Source organism: Physeter macrocephalus, chromosome 20, assembly GCF_002837175.3.
Source record: "Physeter macrocephalus isolate SW-GA chromosome 20, ASM283717v5, whole genome shotgun sequence".
In the NCBI taxonomy this organism is placed as follows: domain Eukaryota; kingdom Metazoa; phylum Chordata; class Mammalia; order Artiodactyla; family Physeteridae; genus Physeter; species Physeter macrocephalus.
The window spans coordinates 73,537,172-73,560,106 of record NC_041233.1 but is presented as its reverse complement, the minus strand read 5'-3'; the positions used below and the strand labels follow the sequence as shown (position 1 = coordinate 73,560,106).

The window sequence follows — 22,935 nt, the reverse complement described above, 5'->3', positions numbered from 1 at the left end:
CCATCCGACCCAGCAATCCCACTACTGGGCATATACCCTGAGAAAACCGTAATTCAAAAAGAGTCATGTACCACAATGTTCATTGCAGCACTATTTACAATAGCCAGGACATGGAAGCAACCTAAGTGTCCATCGACAGATGAATGGATAAGGAAGATGTGGCACATATATAGAATGGACTATTACTCAGCCATAAAAAGAAATGAAATTGAGTTACTTGTAGTGAGGTGGATGGACCTAGAGTCTGTCCTACAGAGTGAAGTAAGTCAGAAAGAGAAAAACAAATACCATATGCTTCCTATTATTAATTCATTTTCCCTGCCCTGCTTTCTGCTTTCTACAGGAAGACATTCCCACAGTGGCTCTGACCATGACCTCTACCATTGTTTCTCTCTGCCATTGTTTCTCTGTTCACTCTCTAGTTCACGCACACAGCCTCACCTCTTCCCTAGAAACCCAATGACAGCTCTTCTCAATGTCCCTCCAGCCTTTAAACTTCATCTGTACAAGCCCAGCTAATTGCCTTCCCCCCCCCCCACAGCACGTCCAGGCTTCCCGGTGTCTGCCTCACCATCCTCCCAGACACAAAGCCCAAGGGCCCACTTGGACTTGGCTTCTCCCTTGAGATCCTTTTCCCAGCACACCTTTCATAGTAGCCCCTCCTTTCTATTTCCACCACCCTGGTGCTAGCTGCTCTAGGCCACTGTGATCCCCAGCCTGGTCTCCTTTTCTTAACTGGTCTTCTTGTTATTCTCTCTAAGCCATCTCTGAATGGCTGCACTTAAAAGTAGAAGACTGACCAAAAGGATAAGCCAGGATGGCTGCCAGGGTCGTTTGAGGTTACTCAGGGCTGCAAAATACCCCTTAAACATCCTCCATGAGCCTCCATTACCTACTGAATAAACTCTCCCAGCTCTTCCTCAGAATTCAAGAACCTCCGTAATAAAGACACAATCTACCTTCCCAATCTTATCTCACATTATTCCTCTACTTTAAAATCTGCTCTAGAATATATTATTGATAGAAAACAGAATTTTCAGTCTCTGTTTGCTTTTCCCTTTATGTGCCTCCCTGGGCTTTCCTTTGCACAGGTTCCATCTGGGCTGGGGCCACTCCCATCATCACCCCCACCTCCTGAAAGTCCACACATCCCTCAAGGCTCAATTCCAAGTGCTCTCGTCCATGAATCCATCCCTAAACCTCCATCATGTTGTGAATGCTGCTTCCCTTAAATCTCATATACCTTTTCTTTGGACTGAAGAGTTCTGTTTATCTTTTAGTCCCTCCTAGACAATAACCTTCTTGAGTATGTCCTGGTCCTCCTCGTCTCCTGCAGTGTTTTCCTCGGGTTAAGTGTTCAATAAGCATTGTTCCATGGACATAAGGCTCATTCAGAGGGGTTCTCTTGGACCAAAAATTCATGGTAAGTAGCCAAAATGGAGATAAGCCTGTTGAGGGCCATGCAAGCCATGGCCCAGCATGAAGTGGAAGTAACATCTACTTCATACCCTTGTTTTTCTGTCCCCATTAAGGATTCATGATATGCTTTACTCTTTGTCAACACAGAGAATGGTATCTCTACCTCTTAATTCTGAGAGTGGACTCTCTTTTTAACAATTTTTTAAAAGCCTGTTTTACTTGACCACATTATTTAAGCATTTGTTTTCTTCTGTTTTGAGCAGAGTTTATCATTTATAGGCCACTTTCCCCTTCTCTACTTTTATGATATTCTTTATTCATTTATGAAAATATAATGTGTGTCTTCAAGAGAGTGAGAAAGAAGAATCTGAAAGAAAAGCGAGCATAGGAACTCTTCCAGAAGTTATGGACTTTTAGAAGTTGTGACATAAGGTTTCTTTTCAGTAAGGAACACCAAGTCTTACAGATAAAGCAGAAAAGAAAACCTTGATAGGAAACCTTATTATGAGAATAAAGAAAGAATGACAAATATTTCATCTGAATTTTAGTCAATTTCAGACATGGCTACAACTCTTTGTTCCTATCTCCTACTCATTCATTCGCCCAAAAGAAGGGTGAGATTGCAGGGAACCGGAAATCCCTCCCCACCCCCAGCTCATAAGGACAAAGAGCAAAAGTCCTAGAGGAGGAGGAAGAAAGTTATCAGGACAGGCATCATTCCTCCTGCTCCTCCCAGACTTGCCTGGGGTCTGACGGGTTTAGGGTTTATTTCTTGCACCACTGCTCAGTGCAGCATTCGTCTCTAGGGTCTCCGCGTCAGTCTACCCCAGACACACAGACACACACACTCCCCTCCTCCAACCCCGGGTATTTCCAGCGCTCATCATGTGTGTATCCCCAAGGAAATCAGGATTAGGGTACAAAGAAGGGATGAAGCCAACCACAGTTAAGATGAAGATTCTGGTAAAAGAATGACTGCTTGCTTTGCAGTAAAGGCCAGTTGGCTTTAACTTGTAAACTGTATCCAGCAGTGGGATTAAACACATGTACACATGCACACACCACCACCACCAGCACCATCTTTCTCACATTCGAGGGCAGAGGCGGCACTTATTTTAAGACAACAGTTTAGGAAAGCTCACTGATGGGTCTTCATCAATGGCAGGGCCTACACTGACATGGAGAAGGGAACCCAAGGAAGAGCTAACTCGGGGGGGGACAGGGAGCCCAGGGGTGGGAAAGGGAGGAGGTTCTGAAGAACAAAGAGGAAGACCCCAGCAGACCTTAGAAACTATGCAAAGGTGCCAGGGTTGGCAGGCTGAGGACAGGAATGCTCACTGTTTTCTTTGTAGTTATTTCTTATTCTGTTTTGGGCTGTAATCCCCCCCATCACCCCAAACCTTCAGTGAGAGTCTGTTAACTCAGCCCAGAGTAGTAGAGCACCGTTCATGCAAGCCCCTGGGTGACAAACCCTGGGAACACCCAGCAGAGAGCAGTGTAAGGGAAAGGAGCATTCTCAGGGTGAGGGAGCCCCTGCAGGACTCAGGCAGATACCAGCCTTCTCCCAGCCTGTTCCTGCCACATTCTACCACCCCATCCCCTGTCAGCACAGCATGTGCACATATGGTCCCCCAGCTCTGCTGGGACCCAGCTGTCCAAGTGCCCAGAATTCTGAGAGTTGTAGGATAAAACACATCTGTAGCCCTTGCTACTGTACCCCGCATTCTCCGATCACGGCAGGGCTTATCAGCCTCCTGAACCACACACAGTGGAACAAATTCTAAAACATTCTGTTGGCACAGTGGAATTACCTCCTTCCAAAATGAGCTTGTAAAAAAATCACTGTAAGTGCTGGAAACCTAATGCACAGCATGGTGACTATAGTTAATAATAATGTATACTCGAATTTGCTAAGAGAGTAGATCTCAAGTGTTCTCACCACGCACAAAAAAGACAAAATAACTATGTAAGGGATGGACATGTAAACTCACTCTACTGTGATGATCATTTCACAACATATACATCTATCAAACATGTTGCACACCTTAAACACATATAATTTTTACTTGTTAATCATATCTTAATAAAGCTTAAAAAATAACTGAGGCGGGCTTCCCTGGTGGCGCAGCGGTTGCGCGTCCGCCTGCCGATGCAGGGGAACCGGGTTCCCGCCCCAGTCTGGGAGGATCCCACATGCCGCGGAGCGGCTGGGCCCGTTAGTCATGGCCGCTGAGCCTGCGCGTCCGGAGCCTGTGCTCTGCAACGGGAGAGGCCACAACAGTGAGAGGCCGCAACGGGAGAGGCCGCAGCGGGGGGAGGCCCGCATACCACAAAAAAAAAAAAAAAAAAAAAAAAAAAAAATAACTGAGGCTTTTAGCTATCAAAATCCTGGCTCCCTATCTTCACCTCCTTGGCCCCCCACCCTCTGGCCAGATTGCTGTACCCTCCACAAGGCCACCTCTGAGATCATCCAAGCTTTCGGAGAATGGTTAGTCCAGTCATGACCCCTGCCCACGCTCCAAAGCCAAAGCTACTTCAAGGTCACTCAGATTCCAACAGCCCCAGGGTCCCAAACTCTTTTCCCAAATAAAGGAAGGAAGGAAAATAGGACAGGAGAGAGGGAGAGGGAGGGGGAGGGGAGAGGAGGGGGAGGCGGGGAGGGAGGGAAGGAGGAGGAAGAGAGGAAGAAGGGAGGAAGGAAACAGGAACTTCACGGAGCCTGACTCTGCGTGACTGGTTCCCTGTGCTCACCTGGAGTGTCCAACTCTTTTATTTGTAACGAATTCCTCCTCAGCCTTTAAGACACAGCTCAAATACGACCTTCTCTGAAGCCTTCCCTTACTTCTTCAGACAGTTCAGCGCTGCCACAGACCCCAAACTTCGCTATTCTGGCACGGACCATTCTCATTCTAGGTCTCTGGGCCAGAAGTCAGAGGACTAGCTAAAAAACCTCTACAGTATTTCTAACTGTCTAATCCTGTGAGCATATGAACTACACAACTTCCAAATCACATGAGCCAAAGTCATAAACACTCACTCCTGGCTGTGAGGTCCCCCAGCCCTGAACCTGCTACTGTCCTCTGAGATCACAGAGGAACGTAGCAGGCCTGGGCTGCCAGGCAAGGCTGGGGGGCCTCTACGTGTTTAGCTTCGTTTCTAATGGGCTCTCCCACCTCCGTGGAGGCACCACCCTGGGCACCGAGGTGGAGGAGGGAGAGCCGGGTTTGGGCAGAGTCAAGCTCGGTCCAAGCTCGGTCCACTCTAGCGGAGTGTTGTGGTTAGGGTTAGCAGCCAGGGGGCAGAAGACAGAGCAGCAGGCAGAGGCAGGGGGTGCGGGGCCGCTGTGCAAATCCAGCTGCGGCCCGTTGTCACCCCCGGTCCCTTCTCTGCCCACCCATCAACCAGCCGCCTCTTACGATCGTCCATGGGCCACCTCTGTCGGGACCACCTCTTTCAATGACTTTGTGGGTTTCCCTGGCTGAGCCCCAGCAGGCACCCAGGCCCCCAAATCAGAGGACATTAACGATTGGTTGTTTTCCTGTCTCCATGGAGACTCCATTGGTTTTCTGGAAACAGCCAGAGACTTTATGAATCAATTCTGTGGATGGTAGGGAAAGGTGTATTTTGCCATGATTCTCTGAGACAAGCACCTGTGTTTGTGTTTCCTCTCAGATGAAAGCAGATGACAGTTGCAGGCTGCTCTTCCATTTATTACTTTTTCAAAATATTTATTTGGCTGCGCCATGTCTTAGTTGCGGCATGCATGTGGGATCTAGCTCCCTGACCAGGGATCGAACCTGGGCCCCCTGAATTGGGACCGTGGAGTCTTAACCACTGGACCATCAGGAAGGTCTCCACTTACTAATTTTCACATTTTCTTTCCACAGCCTGTCATCCAACCCCAGACCTACTTGGGTGCCTGTGCCCCTTGCAAGAGACCTGGGGTCCCGGAGGTGTAGGGGGGATACATCTAAAACAGAGGTCGAGACACCAGGACTGGAGGCACATGTCACCTGCCCTTCCCAGTGTGGTCTCCAGCTCCGTGGTGTGCAGCTGATGTCCCTGCCTGCCACTGGTGCACAAAGATCCTGGGTGTCGGCCCTTAGCCTCAGTGGGCCATCAGGAACCTCAGTTTCCCCAGGTTACAGTGCTGGTGGGGGGCTGGCCCCCTACTGTGTCTGAAGAAGAAACAAAAGTTGTTGTCCCCTGTCCCCCAACACAAAAAAATTCCCCACACATGGGAGTGTGACCTCACTCACTGAAAAAATTAAAGGCACTGTCTCTGCCCTCAAGGTTAAAGACTACTTTGGGTAGAACGGTGAATACTGTAACAATTCTCAAACAAAGGAGTCTCAAAGGTAAAATTCTTAAAAAAGAAAAAAACTACAAATTCTTGGGGAAAACTCAAATTATCACAAGGACAAATAAATAAAAGCTAGAAGACGAGCAACTCAACGTAATTCCAATTAATTTGAAGGTTTAAAAGGGGTCGACCATGTGAGGCACTTTTTCGAGAAGGCTCAGGAGATGGCGGAACAAGACATAGCCACAAAGTCAGACCAACCACGATGAGGTCAGCTCCAACAATACTGGAAACTTGCTTTCCTCTGATAATAAATGGCCTCTTCTGCGATGAGACCTGGGCTGGTGGGCAGCTTTCCTAAGCCCACCAAAAGCCAAGCACTTGGGGAAGAAAACCTTGACCAACAGTTAATTTGGGATCACGAAAGAAGCTTCATTACGGCTTCCAAAGGAAGAACTGAGCACCAACTAAGTATATATGTTGAAACTAAAGCATTTATCGTATTAGGGAAAGCAGCCATTCGGAACCTGCCACTTCATATATCTGCATATATTCAGAAGTCCAAATATCTCCGGCACATTCACTTTTTAGGTTTACAGTTTTACATCTAAGAGCCTCTTAATTACAGTATCAATCATAGACTTTAAACTGGTGCTCATATTTATGAAACATGCACAATGGTTTTCCTCTGGGCTGCCTCTGGTCCCCCGGGGGTCTGGGAAACCACTGGGAAGCCGTCCTGAGCTGCACTGGTAAGAGCAGAGGTGTCCCCAGGCCTTTGCCCCAGTGCCTTTCCTGGAACTCACTCAGTGTTGGGTCTCCAGGCTACTCAAAATATGAACCCCACTTCCCTTCCCCTTGGATCTAATTCCAAAAGCCAATTGATCAAGCCCAGAGCTGCAAATTGCTTTGGCTTTTTCTACTTTGAATTCATTTTCTGTGATCTTATATATAGAACATGGAAACCAAGGATAATGCCTGTAACAATCATAATGGCATGACTTGGGGCCAGTTAAAGAGATTCGAGGAATTTCTGTCTTAATATAACAAAACTTTGCTTGAAAGTATGCAAATACACACGCACGTGTGTGTGGGTGCCCACATACACACACACACTTTAATGTCTCGGCTGCAGATAGACAAGAAACCTGGCAGTCAACTGGTTTTCTATTCAAAGTCACAGTTTTCCAGTGTCAATGTGTGCACACACTTCTTACTTAGTTAAAAGGGACAAGTATGTGGTTCACTATTTAGTATTTATCTAGATGCTGTTGTCTTGGAGTTTAAGAACTATTTAAGTGCATTAATGAGACTTCAAAGCAGTGCTGAAATATCTTCTCAACTTTTCTGAAGCCAGAACAAAAGAAAGTTGTACCCCGAGACCATTCTTGAGGTCTCCGAAGCAAAATGATTTCATCTAAAATTTAAACTAAGTTAGAAAAACATTTCAAAAAGATCACAAACCCCAAAATAACTGAAAAGACATAAAAAGGAGAAGAGAAGCAAAATAAAAGGGCAAAAGTAAAATCTGTCCTAAGAAGTCATATCTCCAATTATGAGGCATTTTTATTTGATAATATTGGTTACTTTTTTAGAATATTCTTTAAAATAGTTATCCGAATTCCTAGATGATAACAAGGTTCTTTTGAGGTTGATGGTAGGAGTTCAGCTTATAAAACCAATACACAACCAGAGCCACATCTGCTTTTGTGTTTTAAGCATGAAAGTATTTTAATATCTACTCTGAATGCATTATCAACTTAGCAATGGAGAGGAAAACTCCTAGATTCAAAGACTTCCAAAGAGAATACAATCCCATCATATAAGCTTAAAAAATCGCAAAAAGTTTTTCTTTCGCTATTTCAGTTATTTGAGATTTATACCTTGGCTCTCAGGCATGGGCAATATCCACAGCAAGAATGAATTGGAAAATTAATTCACAAGTTACCTTTCTCTGTTAGGAACAGGTTTTTTTTCCTCCTAAAGACATGACACACTAACTCTTCTTTCCAAGCAAATTTAATTACAACACCTTTAATCAAGTAGTCTATCACTCTGCTGCCCAGAATATAATGGTAAACTTGAAAGGGGCCCCCCAAATGCGCACTGGTAGCTGTTGAGCTGAGGACCGTCTCAGAGCCTTCGGCAGTGTGTCCCGCCTTCCCAGCAGGCTCCCATCAGTTCATCTGCTAGTCCTTGCTTACATCTAAGTTGGTCATTTTATCTATGTGCATCCCACATGGTACTTGCCAGGGAAATTCAAGAGAGAAAACTTTCCTGCTCCCATCCTCCCTCTCTGGAACTTGGCCCGCTTAGAATATTGCTTCCTGATCCTTCCAATAAGCTAAAACCTCAGAGGCACTTAACAATTAAAAGGGACCAGAGGTATTCGTTTGGAACACGTACATTGTGTATAAAATCTAATTGTTCTTTTTCAGGATCTCCATATTGCTAACACTGCCCAACTAGAAATGGAAACTGCCACATAATTTAATCTGTGCAGGATTCCTTCCTTTCTGCAACTAGAAGAAAATAAATTAAGCAGTTTTTATTCTTTTTTTTTTCCTCCCCTAAAAGAAGTTTCAAGTTCACACTGAATTCCTCTGGGTTAAGAGATAGAGGAGATCATGAGTAGGCATTCACACATCCTTTACAGGGATATTCAGGCAGGATCAAATTAGGTTGTTTGGTGTTCATGGCCCCCTCAGGGCTTAGTTCTGTTTAGCATCATCAGGCAAGGAACTTATTATAACTCGGCAGGTTCAGTCTATTTCCAAAATATTATTCCCCTAAGGTCTAAATACTGGCCATGCAGCCTCACCATCACATTAGCCAAGTAAAAGGCTGCTTGCCTACCCCACCTCTCTCCCCCAGTATATTCCTTTTAAGAAACCCTAGCCATGTGTACTGGGTAGATATGTACTAGGTGGACACCACTTGAATTGGGCAGGCCTGCACACCTTCTAACTTTGCAGATTAACACCAATAATAAAAGTAAGAATGGCATTCAATAATTAATTACTTGTCATGTGTACTTTACAGTTATTCTCTCTTTTTTTTTTTTCCCAACAACCCTACAAGGTTAACACTATTGTTATCCCTACTTCACAGGTGAGGAAATGAAGGCCCAGAGAGGTTAAATAAGTTGCCACGGTCACACAGCAAGTAAGTAAAGAGCAGATCCGTGGTACCAACCCAGACCTCTTTGACTCCAAAGCCCTGCACTTGCCTCTACTCTGCCTCTTGTGGTTCCCGATGTGCCCACCAGTGTCCCCCAACTGTCCTTGCTCCCCCTGCACTGGCCTCATGACCTTCAGAGTTCTTGCATACCTTCTTAGCCCATCCTGGAAGTTACCTAGGGTCTCCCCAGCTACATCCCAAATGCCACAGCCACCAGGCTACTGGGCATCCCAGCCTGGCCCAGGCCCCAGAACGTTCCATCCTGTCTGCTGTGCACATAACAGTCCCCACAGTTCATCCAAGACTCTGGAAACTTCATCATTATGTTACCCTATTGAATCCCTCACAATATCCTGAAAAGGTTAAACAGGTCTGTCCCAATCTTAGACACTGAAGCTCAAAAGGATGAAGTCAATTCCACCATAGGTCATGCAGCTTATTTAGTGGTGATTTCTCAGTTTTACCCCAGGAGTTGCATTGTTTTCCCCATTACTCCTTGGCACACAGTAGGTCTCTGATAAATAGCTGTTGATGAACTCACAGGGACCCCATTGTCTCCACCATGACTTTTCCATCTGTAGTAAATTTCATTTCAGAAAAAATTTTTAAATTTTCAAAAAATATTTGCTCAACTACGGTAACAAGCACCCTCCAAATTCCAGTGGCTTAACCCAACAAAAGTTAAGTTCTCACTCATGCCAAGTCCTCTGTGGGTCCAGATGACTCCACCCAGAAGTGACACACTTACTGTCACCCAGAGTCTGCTGGCTACAAGAAGTCACATAGGCATGCCCATCTTCAAGAAGGCAGAGAAATACAACCTTCCTGTTTATATAAAATGAAGGAAAACCAGCTGTCAAGAAAGCAGTAATAGATACTATAAACACTGAAAAAAGAAAGATTTGAGGCAACATGATTTAAGAAGTAACAAGGTCATGCAGCTAAAAACTAGCAGAGTTAGGACCCAAACCCAGGCTACCGATCTCTAAAATCTGAGTCCCTAACTAACACATAATTCTCAAGAGAAGTGTTTCCATTTCATATGCCACAATAATTTTGCATGAACAGTAAGCACTTATTGCTTGTTGGCTGACCCCGCTCACTTGTCTGGGGTTTGCCCAGCTGACAGCTGATCAGGGCTGACCTCGGTTAGGAGGACTTGGATGACTAGACTCCGCTCCACGTCTGTCAGCCTCCAGCAGCCTGGTATGGGCATTTCTCATTGCAACGGCAGAGGCCCAAGAACAAGCAGGCCCAAAGCAAGTCATATGGCTGAGTCCAGAGTCAGGAAGCGGGGAAGTGAGGAGGGAGGGCACTGTAGTATTATATAGCAAAGGGAATGAAGAATCAGTGGAAGTATTCGAAAGCTCATTCTGTAAAAGGCCATATGGTAAATATTTTTGGCTTCTGGGACCATACTGTTTCTGCTACCACAACTCAACTCTGTGACTGTAGCATGAAAGAAGCCATACATCATAAGTAAACTGATGCGTGTGACTGTGTTCCAATAAAACTGTATTTAGAAAAAGAGGCAGCAAGCCAGACTTGCTCTGAGGGTTGGAGTTTGCCAACCCCTGAATTACAGCCACCACTGCAATCTTCCACAGAGGGTTCTAGTCCTAGTTCTGGAACTATCTGGTTGTATGGTCTTGACAGCAACACTTTTTTTTCTCACCTGGCCTTAACCTTTCCATTTACAATATGAGGGAGTTGGAGTAGTTCTTTAGAATGGTAAAACTCTTAGATTCACAGTCCAAATTATATTATCATGTAAACCAGAAGGGATGTTCTGAGGTCTAGCTGAAGAGATTATTCTCAGACTAATAACAGAATACGTATTATTTTTTGTCCTTAGTACTATTGTTCACCTGCAAAGGCTAAAATTCTATGATTTTACTTGTACTAGAGTTGCCATGCAAAAGACACTGATCAATAGCAATACAATCTTTAAAAAAAACAGCAATATAATCTTAGCTCCATCAAAGTCAAATAGATTTTTTTTCCATCCATCCAAGCAGGAAGTCAGCCAGATATATGGAATGAAAAACAAACTGACACTTTTAATGACAAGTGGATAGTAAAGCTTTATTGATAACAAGAATAAAAAAATAAAATGCTAGAGAGTCAACTCTGGGTGATATCAGTGAAGGTTAAAGAGAAACATACAATTAACTGATCCAGAAGGATAAGCTATAGTAAGGGACACATGAAAACAGGAAGCAGGGAACGCAGCATTTAACTGAAGGTTATTCCGTTTATCATCTTCTTTACTGGCACCTCGAAAGCATGTAATTCAGTACACTGCAATATCGCAGGAGGATATTTTTGCTTTTTTCCCCCTCCATTAATCTTCGCTGCCAGGCTATTGCCAGAATTACAAGTAAGAATATTTATGTTAATAGCAGCTGTGAAGAGAAAGCGCATGTGAAATACTCTGTAACTATCCATAAAATCAGGGCAACATGCAGAGCTTTGCAGACATCTGACCTTCCAAAGCTTTATATCAGTGGTTCCCAACCAGGCAGGGGAGAGGGGGAGCAATGCTGGCAACCTTTGGAGATATTTTAATTGTCCCAATTGGGGCAGTGCTACTGGCATCTAGCCCATACAGGCCAAGGATGATGCTAAATACCCTACAATACACAAGACAGACACACACAGCAAAAAAAATTATCTGGTCTAATGTGTCAACAGTGTCAAGGTTGAGAAATATTCTCTTCATAGACGAAAAAAGCATCAGCTGAGATTGACAGCAACTTTCCAAATCACCGGGAACTCCAAATCATGATCATACATCCCACAAAAGCAGCATGCGTTCTAAACCAGCCCCGAGCGACTTTATTTGGTAGCCTAGCAACATTTCGAGCCAGGTACTTGGTGTCAAAAGATTCCACATAAGTGCTAGAGAAAAGCACCTTTCCAAAAGGCAGGTCACAAATTCCAAAACCTGTCCCAGAAATGATAAAGGTTCAAAATACTGAGAAAACCACTGGGATTAATATATTATTTTTAAGTATAATAAATGCCTTTATTGCTGTGTTATATAAAATAGTCTTTCTTAAATCTACAATATCAAAAGCACTGTGGATATTTTCTAACCAAAGAACATCATATGTGGCAGGACATTCTTCATCTCATTTGAATTATGTCTTGACAATCACATGCAACATCAGCTTTTACTGTAACTTGCAATGTATCTCCAACAGGATATAATTTATCAGCGGGTCAAAGAGCTGGAAAATTAATATCTGTTTAGCTAAACACATCACATCTGTTAGCAAACTTGTCCAAATAGTTTGGTATCGTTGCTTACAATATTTGTAGACAGAGACCATTTATCATTTGGATTATTTCTAGAACCCACAGGCTTGTTTGCCATGCATTGCATAGAAACATGTGGGCAATTGCACACATGCACACACTTTATATGAACCCTTTAGAATGCTTTGCACAAGTCGGTTCGTTGTCTTTAAGTGAAGGGAGCACAGCATCACTACTGCGACTTCTCTTTAGTTCTGTTTCTCCATTGCATTGTCCTTCCACCTTGCCAGCCATTGGTGTCATTTCCTCTTCAGTTCATTCCTAAACAACCCCAGGTAATAGGTTTTCAGCAACAGCAGAGGAGACTGTTTAGGATTATGTTCCAGGGACTGATAAAAAGTTCCTGCATGTATACTCTAGCCTTTCATTAACTGCAAAAGAGCTCTCTATTCCTCCCTTCAGGGGCCTTCCCAGAGCAAAAGCATGTGTCCTAGTGGTGAAGAGCATCAGCTGGGGTGTCAGGTCCACCCCTGCTCAAAACCCACCTTGACCATTTTCTGGCCATGACCTTGGGCAGATAGCATAACCTCCTTGATCCTCAACCCCCTAGATGGAAGTACAGACAAAAGTGCCCACGTCCTGGGAATGCTGTGAGGATGAGATGAGGGCATGCTTTGAAAGTACCGAGCTCAGGGTCCAGCACACAGCCCTTCACAAGCTCCAGGTGTCATTAGTAGATCAAAGGAGTCTGCAAGCTATTCCTTCAAGTCCATTTTGAGCCTGCAGTTTGGTCCTGACTCTGCTCAGTGCCAAGGACAGTACACATGAAAGAGACACATCCTCCCCTCACACTGTTCACGGTGTCGCCAAGGAAACACACTGGCACAGGTGGAAGAGCAGGAGAACAGGCAGGGGTGATACGTGTTGCATGGCACAAAGCAAGGATGCTGGAGATCAGAGAGCAGGGAGCTCAGCTGGAAATTTCAGGGAAGTTAACACATCAGAAGCTCTCAGCCCAGCGCATGGCCCGGAACAAGTACACAAGGAACGCTGGCCATCGTTATTATCACTGTCATCCGCTGCAGAGGGTAATGGGACATGTGCCTCCTCCATCACCAGGATTAATAGTTGCTGCCACAGGGCCACCAACTCCCACCTCTTACTGAAGGACAGGGGCTCTGCAGGAAACTTCACTGCTGCCTGCTTGCCTGGGGCCTTTTTCATTATCCCTTGTTTTCTTCTTTGTACTGCTTGCTCTCTCTCTTCCTTGGCTTTTGGTTCAGTGTGGGAGTTATTTATTATTTGCTAAACAGGCAAACCAATTTCTTTCCTTGCTAAGTTCCATAATTTCACAAGTGCTGATGAGATTGTTCCCAAATACCACAAACCGCCTCCATAAAGTCTTTAAAGCCATTCGGACAGTTTCGGGATTCTGCATCATCTAGCAAAATACATTGGCTTTATGGTGTTTTATCCTCTTTATTTAAACTTTACTTGTTTCTTATTTGCTTTGTCTTTTTTTTTAACAAAAACCTTAACACTAAAGAAATGAAGCTGCCAGCACACAGTTCCCTAGGCATTAGGACTCCCTTATTAAATTCAGAAAACAGCAATAATCATCCAAGTGATTTAAGTTGCACGAAAAGGCTTCCACAGTTATCTGTCCCATCATCAACGTTTCCCACTGCCAAGGACCCTAGGTCAGCCTGGGTCCCTTATTTGGTCTGGGCATTCTAGAAGAAATATATTAGAGCTGGAAATAAACATAAAGATGACCTGTTCAAATGCACATTTAACAGAGAGGAAACTGAGGCTATGAAGAAGTGACCTAAACTTGGAAGCAACCAAGATGTCCTTCAGTCAGGCTCCAAATAGCCATGCTGGGCACAGCGTCTCTGCACACGACCCACCGAGACTGAGGCGTCAGAGCAGCCTTTTCACACCGGGAACCCTGACGTGAAGCGCCCCAGTGCAAGGCCTCTGTGTACGGCACCCTATGAGCAAGTGAAACTAGACAAAGCACAAAGGAAAAGAAAAAAAACAAAACAAAACATCTGGCCCAAGTCCTGTGTCTGATTTAAAGATCTGAGTGCCAGAAGCTAATTTTAAAGGATCAACATTACTACACATCAAAATATGAATGCTGGTTTTAGAGACAAGATAGAGGAGTAGAAAGTGAGCTCACCCTTCTTACGGAAACCTCAGAATCACAACTAACTGCTGAACAACCACCAAGATGTCCTTCAGTAGGTGAATGGATAAATAGATTCCCTGTGGTACACTCAGACAATGGAATATTATTCAGCGCTAAAAAGAAATGAGCTATCAAGACATGATAAGACACGGAGGAAACTTACGTGCATATTACTAAGTGAAAAAAGCCAACCTGAAAAGCATAATTAATTCTGGAAAAGGCAAAACTATACAGTTAATAAAAAGATCACAGGTTGCCAGGGGTTAGGGGATAGGGAGGGATGAACAGGCAGAGCACACAGGATTTTTAGGGCAGTGAAAATACTCTGTATGATATTATAGTTATGGGTACATGTTGTACATTTGTCCAAACCCATAGAATGTACAATACCAAGAGTGAACCTTACTGTAAACTGTGGAATTTGGGTGATAATAATGGTTCAATGCAGGGTCGTCAATTACAACAAATTTATAGTCTGAGGGGGGATGCTGATAATGGAGGAGGCTATGCATGTGTGGGGACAGGACACATATGAGAAATCTCTGTACCTTCTGTTCAATTTTGCTGTGAATCGAAAACTGCTCTAAAAAAATAGTCTTTCAAAAAAAACTACATTGTGCATTGCTATGCATTGATATATCCACTCACTGGTGACCAATACAACACTACTCATTGGTCCCTAGGGGGAAAAAAAAAAAATCAACCCTCCTCCAACCAGAGCTTCTATATCTACAGACTTTGCCCCTAATCTATCCCTTCTTCTTGGCTAGCCTATCGGCTCCTTGAATTGAAGGTTCTTAAAAAAAAAAAAAAAAATTCCATGTGGCGAGAGCTTGCTTTTTCCTTCTGACATCTGGGGCCTGGAATGCTGGGTGAGGTCAAGTTAAGAAAGGTTTTTCCAGACTCACCAAGACCTCCCTTACCTCAACCTTACCCAACATCCCAAGTATTAACCTGTGCTCAGACTTCAGGTGATGCTGAATTCTAGCAAGCATCACCTGATCTCTTTCTTGCAACTGACAAGAGAATGGATACTAGCACGGATTCCACGTATGAGACCCTGTTCACCACCACTCCAGACCTTCCCACACACCATCCTCTCTCCTCACCCACCCCCTCCCCTCCTGCTCCCCAGAGCCTTCCTAGGGAGGGTTCATGCCACTTTCTTAGCTGTACAGCCCAGCTCTGCTGCCACCACCTTTGCTGCCATCAATTAGGAGCCCCTTCTAATTGACATCAACTGACAAAGTCTGCTCGGCCCACATGCTGGCCAGACCAGACCACAGAAGCTCTGTCTCTCTCAGCACCTCCCTGGATGGGCCAGGAAACACAGCTCAGAAGTGCAGGAATGTTAAGGCCCAACAGCCGAGAGAGGAAGGAGCCGACTGGTAAACTCCTCACCCTTCTTTCCTGCTTTGGACGGTTCTGAGCTGAAGTGATTCCCATGCCTCTGCTCCAGCGATGTCCTGCACTGCTGTGTTTCTTACAAACTCTGACGCACTCTGTCAAACACCAGCTTGTATTTACTGTCATTGTATGCCTCTCTCAATTCTCTTTTTCTCCTTGGGGTTTCACCATTCTCCACTTCCCCACCAAGCTTTCTCTGTAAACGGCCAGGTAGTAAACACTTCAGGCTTTACAAGCCATATAGTCTCTGTCACAACGACTCAACTCTGCCCTTGTAGCTTGAAAGCAAGTGGCAATGCAATTCGTTAACGAGTGGGTGTGACTGTTCAAGAAAACATTATTTATGGATGTTGACATTTAAATTTTATATAATACTCACATGTCACAAAATATCCTTTTTTCATTTTTTTTCAGTCATTTAAAAATGGAAAAACCATTCTTAGCTCATGGATCATATAAAACAGGCAATGAGTGGGCTGAATCTGGCACGTAGTTTGCCAAGCCCTGCTTTAAATCACTGAGCGGGTGGCTTTCTTAGCTCAGAGACTATACAAAAACAGGTGACACAGGCCAAAATTTGCCAGCCTCCGCTGCAGCCTGTGAGCTTTGCTTCAGGCCTGTTTTCTAGAGATCCCAGGCTAAGACACTCCAAAGTCATAATCCTTAGGTGAATTCTTTAAATAATAATAAATTTTTAAAAAAATTTTTTTCTTAATAATGTTCTGCACTGACCCAGGAGCCTGAGTTACTGGACATGCAGCTCCATCAAGAAAGCCAAATCCTGAAAGACAAATACCATATGATATCACTTATATGTGGAATCTAAAATATGACACAAATGAACATATCTATGAAACAGAAACAAACTCACAGACATAGAGAACAGACTTGTGGTTGCCAAAGGAGGGTGAGGGAGGGAAGGATTAGGAGTGTGGGATTAGCAGATGCAAACTAGTATATATAGGGGATGGATAAACAACAAGGTCCTATTGTATAGCACAGGGAACTATATTCAATACCCCTGTGATAAACCAGAATAGAAAAGAATATAAAAAAGAATATATATATGTATAACTGAACCACTTTGCTGCACAGCAGGAATTAACACAACGTTGTTAATCAACTATACTTCAACAAAATTAAAAAAAAAAAAAAAGAAAGAGAAAGCCAAATCCCCTGCCTCCTTCCAACAGTCGTCCTAATGACTGAAGCTCAGGGATGTGGGAGATAGGCCTCCAGGGCTTCTTTTGTGTCAACTACCTTCCATTCCATTTTTCTTTCCTTGGGCATAGTTCTTCACTCCCCTTTAAGGTCAGGGAACATGGATTAAATTTTTGTATCCTCTACGGGTACCTCCTACACAATGAATATTTATTGCTCACTAAACGTGTTGATTCTGCATCAGAGTAGGAGCAAGAAGACAGATTTCATGATGGGGTTGGATTTCTTTATCAGAGCTGCCTGAGAGCAGGCTGCCTTCGGGAGAAGCGAGTTGCTCATCGTGTCAGGTAATCAAGAAGAATCTATAAAACCACCTGGCAAGGATGCTAAGGATTCAAGAATTTATACTTCAGGTAGAGGGTTGAACTTCATTCCAGCCCCGAGAGGCTGTGATTCCCCACGTTAGCAAAGGAGAGCCAACTGTCTGGGATGCAAGAGAGAGACAGAAAAGACTATTGGGACATTTTGCTTTGCAAATGAATGATAACAACAACGACCAACACAGAATGAACCTATAATGTGTTCCAAGTACTGTGCAGTACTAATCCAAGACCACACAGCTAGAAAATCAAACAAGAACTGAACCCCAGTCTGACTGACCCCAAAGGCCATGAGGTATCCCACTTAATCTTTCTCCTTGAGTGAATGGTTGGCTCACACCATGAAGTCCTATCATGCCTTGATGGGACCATATTGTCTGACCGCTTAAAAAGTGACATTAATGATCATGTCTTTTCTTGACTAAATTAAGGTCCATTATGATGTTTCTACTCTTGAGAAAGAACATATCAGAGGATCAAACTACTCCTCAACTTAAAAAATAAAACTGCAGAGAACCACTAAAAAATAAAATTGCAGAGAATCATGAGTGTTATGGAACATGGACCCTCCCCAGGGAACTGGGAACAGCTGGCAACAACTGCATCACAGCCCACCACTAATTAAGAACGTTTAAATGGCAGCCTGCATCTCAGGGGGCCACTGCAGGCAGGAACTATGGCATTCCATCAAGCCTGGAAACAAGTACTTTGTCCTGAACCTGATGTATAATTTATGTGGGCAAAAATGTGTCTCCTCTCCTTCAAAAACAGACAAGCAACAACATGGAGCCCCAGCTGTGCACCTCAGCCCCTTTACAGAGAAGTACAATTCCTGTAATGGTCTAATTTTGTTTCAACCTGGAGCACATTTTACAACATTGCCCCTACGGTGGACGAGGGCCCCAGACCTCCTGCCAACAGCGAGCCGATGTGCTGCTTGGGGGAGCCGGAGAGAACAGCTATTATTTCTGCAGCCACTCAGCCCGCTGCATTCTAACCAGCCGCATTAGCCCAGGGGGCATGAACGAGCACCCTGCCCCCTGGCTGGCCAAGGCTCGGGGACACAGAAACAGGCTGAGACTACATCACAGGGCATTTGACTTCCTGAGGCCCCAGGACCCTTCCTACACTCACAGGCTCACAGTCTTCTCACCACCTGAGCATCACTTCCGCTGCTGCCGTCTGGGAGTGACCTGGAAGGGAAGTCCTCCAAGCCTCACTGGCATTCCCAGATCTGCAGCAAGACTGCTCTGAAGGAGGCATAATGGGGCAGCTTCTCCTCTGCATTAGCTCAAGTCACTGTGGTGACCCAAGAGCAGCTCTGGCAGCCCATGCATCCTGTTACCTCAGCAGAGGCAGTCGCCTGCTCTCCCTCCTCAGGGCTCCTCCACACCCAGCTCTCACTCTACGACTGCCTCCATTTATGCTGCTCTCCACGTCTCAACGTTAAAAACTTTCCTGGAGAAAGGGTTCGATTTGTCAATTTGTCACTTGAAAGTTCTTGAGCCAGGTCACTTGAAAGGCCACCACTGGCCTATACACTGGTTCTTTTCTTCCTCCTTTATCTCCAGACCACACTCCCATTTCCAGACTCGCTGCCACCACCAGAGGCAACCACTCTAAACTGCTTAATGTGCATCTTTTGTGTGTGTGTTCTTGCAAAATGACCATCATAATTATATGTGCGTTTTCATAAACGTTCATTTGTGGATGCTATATCTCTCATTCTGTTTCCTGAAATCCTGGTTATTATCTTCCAGGGTCAAGCCCCACTTCCTTTATGAATGCGATAAAAGTATAGATACTCTTACCAGAAAAACATGTGAAGAGAAATAGAAAATTTTGCACACAATTTTAGGTTGCTCACACAGGCTAAGGCCATCTGTGGAACGCTGAGGGTGAGGAATTCAGGTTGGCGTGAAAGCCTAGTACTTTGTCCTAGCATCTGGTCCAATAGTAGCCAGTTCACATGGCACAAAGCAGGAATCTGCATACAGAGAACTTCCTGTGGCCCAGTCTCCTCCAAGAGGGCATGGCCACGGCAGCCACTCTGAGTCCGATGGACTTCCCTTCAGTCTGTTACTCAAAGGAAGCAACGCTGCTTACTACCCACACCTATTCCCATTCTGAAATGCCCTCCCAGCTGCTCCTAGTCATACCCAGTACCTCCTTCAAAACTCAGAGACTCCTCCCAGAGGAGCCTCTTCCTCACCTTTACCACGTGTCTTCTCCATATCTGTGTTGCACCTAATTTTGAATTTGTTATCACGATGCTTAGAAAGAACTATAAACAGCATTCTTACATTAGGTTTGCCCCACAATCAGGCTGTAAACCTGAAGAGACGAACCCGTCTATCATGGATGTGGGAAGAGGCAGAGAATGTTACTCACCTGAATTCCCGGCTGGTGGGGGAAGAGGGGCGTGACAGCTGATTCTCAGGAGAAAGATGAGGAGAGATGAACCCCATTTCCAGGAGGCAGTGGTCAGTGGGAAGGTCCTGTATCAAGAGCTTGGCTATGTAACAAACCACCAGAATCACATGGCTTCAAACCACAGTTTGTGGCATTACTTCTCACAGTTCTATGCATTCACCTGACTCCATCCGGCTGCTCTTACTTGGGTCTCTCACACAGTTGCAGTCAGATGTTGGCTGGGGTTGGCTGAAGGGTTCACTGGGACAGATGTTCATGTGACTGGTTCCTGCCCAAAGCCGGTGGCTGCCCAGCCAGCCTGGACCTCCTCAGGGCACTGTGGTCTCCGGACAGTGTGACTGCTTACATGACAGCTGGTGTCCTTAAACCGTGCCCCACAGGGTTGAAGAAACGGGTGACTAACAGAAATTCTTGAGCACGTGTTCCAGGGAGGCAGATAAGGAAGCATCTGGTCCAAAACCCCTCCGCTTACAACAGGACAAAACTAGCCGGAACCAGCTGAAACCAAGATGGCTGACCCGAGTCTGCGCAGAACAGACTTGCTCGCAGGATGGGCGGCCTTCTGACGCCACAGCCCGGATTTCCACCGCGTGTTTCATACGAACACCCCATGAAGGAGCACATATGACCCAGGAAGAAACATGCCGCCTGCTTGCACCTGAGCGCCAGAACCCGTCAGTTCATTAAACTTTGTAAACAACTGCGTTTTTCCTTGATTCACCGCCCCCAAACCCTAACCCTTAAATATCCACCTCATCTTTCGACCGGGGACACAGATTTGAGCTGGGCCTCCTCTCTCCTTGGCGGTGGACCTCACAAGGAAGCTTCTTCCTTTCTCAAAAGCTGGTGCCAGATACGCCGTTGGGCAGGGAGCCCTTTGCTCGGGGCTGTTTCCCAGCGCTGTCGTAAATTGCCGTAAAAGGCGCGGCTTAAACGATAGAATTTCATTCCGGAGCCTCTGAAAGATAAGACTTCCTTGCCTCTTTGTAACTTGTGGTGGCTACAATCCCGAAAGGGTCAGTGACCCCTCACTGGTTCCCTTGCCCAGAGTCGCAAGTGTCAATCCAGCGGGTTGGGTACAACAGAGCGGAAACTTTATTCACTGATCAAGGAATGGAGAAGGGAGGGCTTCTGCTTTAAAAACACCTTCTCCCAGAAGGGAGGGGAGTTAGGAAATTGTAAGGGGTAGGAGGCAGGTCCGCCTCCAGGGCTCTAGACAAGGGGCGGAGACGTCCAGGGGCTGCTGGGGCATGCGCAGTCCTCCAGGCTTCTTTGCATACCTCACGAATTGTGCCCAAGAGCTTACAACTCCCCCATCCCGCCCCCCACCCGTGGATATCTCAGACGCCTTCAGGCCTCATCTGTGCAGGTGCGTTCCTGTGGTCAAGTCAGCGCCGGTTTGGAGCGGTTGACCACTGCAGAGCTCTCAAAGCGCAGCTGCAAAACATCTCTGTCAAATACCAGGTACTTCTGAAATAAATACAGAAGTAAATGAAGGAAAGGATCCTTCAGCCCTCAGGGTCTGTCAGCAATCCTCAGAGTACCTTAGCGGGCATCTCTCCAATCTCTGCCTCCATCTCTGTGTGTGTCTCTCTGTGTCCTCTGGTCTTATACGGAGACCAGTGGATTTAGGACCCAATCTAACTAAATCCGGGATGATGTCATCTAGATATCCTTAACTAGTTACATTTGCAGAGACACTATTTCCAAGTAATTTCTGGGTGGACATGAGTTTTTAAGGGACATTATTTAACCCTCTACAGCTGGTTTCCCTCAGGATAAGATTTTTCATGAAACCAAGGCAGAAGCTGCAAGGCTTTGTCTGACCCAGCCTCAAAAGCAATCAGCAACATTTCTATTGATTATACGTGAGTAACAGGGCGAGCTCTGATTTAAGAAGAGCCCACACCGGGCATAATACCAGAAGCATGGTCCCTTGGGATCATATTTGGAGACCAACATCTATAAGAAGGACCAGGTAAAAGGGGAAGTGAACAGGAGGGACGAAACACTGAGGGGCGAGAAGAGATGCTTAGGACTGCCGTAGTGGGAAACACTGGGATAAGGGAAGCAGTGCATTGCACTTGACATCCAGGAAAGGTCTGAGGACATAGAAAGAGGAAAGACAGAGAGGCTTTTCAGGAGCCACCATCTGGTATAAGAGAAAAGCTGTGAGTGAAAGAAATATTTTAAAAGGATTTTTAAGAAGTCTCACTGCACATCAAGACTCTCCTCGCCCCTTTGACATTCCTCAAGAGACTGGGTAAAGATTTGAATTGCCTTCATTTATGTTTTTCTGCCTGGCTATTATTTTTCACACATGATTTTCTGCAAGCCAAGATCACAAGCTTCCATTGTTTTTCTACAACCTACATCTCTCTAACCCTCTTAGTAAAGCTAGTACAGGGCTCTGCCCATGGAATGTAATCAACAAATAATGACCAGTTTTAGAGCATTTACAAGTTTAATTTGGAGAGTGTACATGTGAATGCTGAAACCAGGATTTCTCTTGAATAGGAGTATGTGCATGCCCTTTCAAAAGAATACCAACCAAGTTTTTTAGTTTTTCCTCACTGTAACAAGTTTCAACACGGGTATTGTTGGATTTTTATAGTTTGAGGATCATTAAAGGTGATGTTTGGCTTACTGCCTTTGCAGGAAAGTTTGGCTGGAAGGTTCATTTTATTGAGCGATAGAGCTGACAGTCTTCAGAAAGCAAAAGACTCAGAAGACGTAGGCAGTGTTCCCACACAGGCTGCAAAAAGTACTCCCCACGATAAGCCCAATAATTCTTCCAGCTCAAGAAATTTTTAGAGGGTGACTAGGACGCCAGGCAGCAAGTGGGGATTTTATATAGCTGCAGGCTTTCCAGCTCTGGGGAACTTAGTTAATTAGAGAAATTAAGCACTGAAATAACTCAGATGATGTTTAGACTCCAACCAATGAAATAAACCAACCATGGGAGGGAGTCTATGGAAATACTTCCTATTTCAACGTAGTTGATATAATCTGGGTACAAAAGACTAGGAACTGAGCTGAAATGAAATCTCTCTCCTCACAACCAGCACGTCCTTTCTGGTTTTTTTAGCTAATATTTGTTGAAGACTTACTATGTTATGCATTTGATGTACATAAGCTATTTAATCCTTACAACACTCCTATGAAATTGGTACTAATGAAAAGAAAATGTACTGGGC

At 44.9% G+C, this 22,935-nt stretch overlaps 1 protein-coding gene across 4 annotated transcripts in view; it reads right to left on the bottom strand.

Moving 5' to 3' along the window:
• PLPP4 (phospholipid phosphatase 4) overlaps positions 1–20,560 on the bottom strand; it is a 532,132-nt gene extending 511,572 nt beyond the window's left edge. For 3 of the 4 annotated variants that reach the window (XM_055080898.1, XM_028481212.1, XM_028481214.1), the window contains exon 1: positions 19,697–20,560. The gene's annotated coding sequence lies outside the window, so the exon portion shown is untranslated. The remainder of the gene's footprint in view (positions 1–19,696) is intronic. The other variant, XM_028481213.1, reaches the window with a different exon arrangement.
• Positions 20,561–22,935: the final 2,375 nt, after the last annotated feature.